The sequence below is a fragment of the Corapipo altera genome, unplaced genomic scaffold (assembly GCF_003945725.1).
Source record: "Corapipo altera isolate COAL_440 unplaced genomic scaffold, ASM394572v1 52781, whole genome shotgun sequence".
Taxonomy (NCBI): Eukaryota; Metazoa; Chordata; class Aves; order Passeriformes; family Pipridae; genus Corapipo; species Corapipo altera.
In genome coordinates, this window is record NW_020893117.1 from 62 (window position 1) to 1,099 (window position 1,038).

The 1,038-nt window shown below is 55.3% G+C and overlaps 1 long non-coding RNA gene across 1 annotated transcript; it reads right to left on the bottom strand.

Annotated features, from left to right (window-relative positions):
• Window positions 1–364: 364 nt before the first annotated feature.
• On the bottom strand, window positions 365–1,031 carry LOC113942690. Its single transcript, XR_003526004.1, has 2 exons — window positions 895–1,031; window positions 365–470 (listed from the first exon to the last, which is right to left on the bottom strand). It is a non-coding gene; the product is annotated as an uncharacterized LOC113942690 (long non-coding RNA).
• Window positions 1,032–1,038: the final 7 nt, after the last annotated feature.

Consider the following 1,038-nt stretch of genomic DNA (forward strand, 5'->3'; position numbering starts at 1 on the left):
ACACTCTGGATAGCATCCTCCTTCCTTGTTTTCCTCTATGCAGCTTTCTGATATCTGCTGCTCAAGGACACAGATCTGCTGCTGGAGAACACAGGTCCCTGGCGTCCAGCACGCAGGCCAGACTGTGCAAGCAGGCCTGAAGCAGTATATGTCCTGCATCATCTAAGATTCTTTCAACAATCTCCAATTTAGTTGATTGCTAAAGCCATCATTTTAAAATCATCCCAGGAATCAAAAGGGACTGGAAAACACACAGAAATCATTCCTACACCCACCAAATCATCAGGAATTGGAACCCCATTCCCTCCTCTCCCTCCTTGTTTTTCTCGGCTGGCAAACCTGATGATCCCCGCTGGCTATTCTGAGGCTGCTTTTCTTCCACAGCTCCTTTCTCCCGGCTGAAACCTCCCGGCATATTCAGGGCTTATCTGGAGGGAAGCCCCTCGGAAGTATTTCCTCTCGTGGCAATTCTGTGGGACGAAGAAGTAAAAAAAGCCCGTCAGGAGCTCCTTCTCCCCCCTTCCCTCGCAAACACCCTCCCGGTTTGTCCTCGGCAGCTCCATCCCCCCCTGGCACCCGCCCCCGACGCTTCGGCTCCTCTGGGAAAGGGACAGCAAGGGCAGGAGCAAGCTCAGTGCTGGGCAGGGGCTCCCTGGGGAACGGAACTTCCGTGCTTTAGTCCGGGGCCTTTCCTGCTGCCCTCCCTCCCGGAGGCAGAGGATGACCCCTCCCTTGTTCCTCCCACGCTCGCAGACCCAGGGTCCTGCTCTTTTGGCCCCACTTTTCTTAGCAGACCCGGCATCATTTTCCAGGCTCCCCAGGAAACTTCTGCACTTGACCCATTGCTAAGTGCAGAGCACAGGGCAAGGCAAGGACAAATTTCTCAGCACCCACCACCTGGAACTTTCCTTCTCTGCAGCACGCTCCCGTTCCCGCTGTCTCTGGAGGTGCCCGCACGAGTCCTCCTCGTCCCAGCCCTGCCAAACTGACGCACACACAGGAGAAATAACAGGTCTTGCTTGCATAATTCCCGACCCC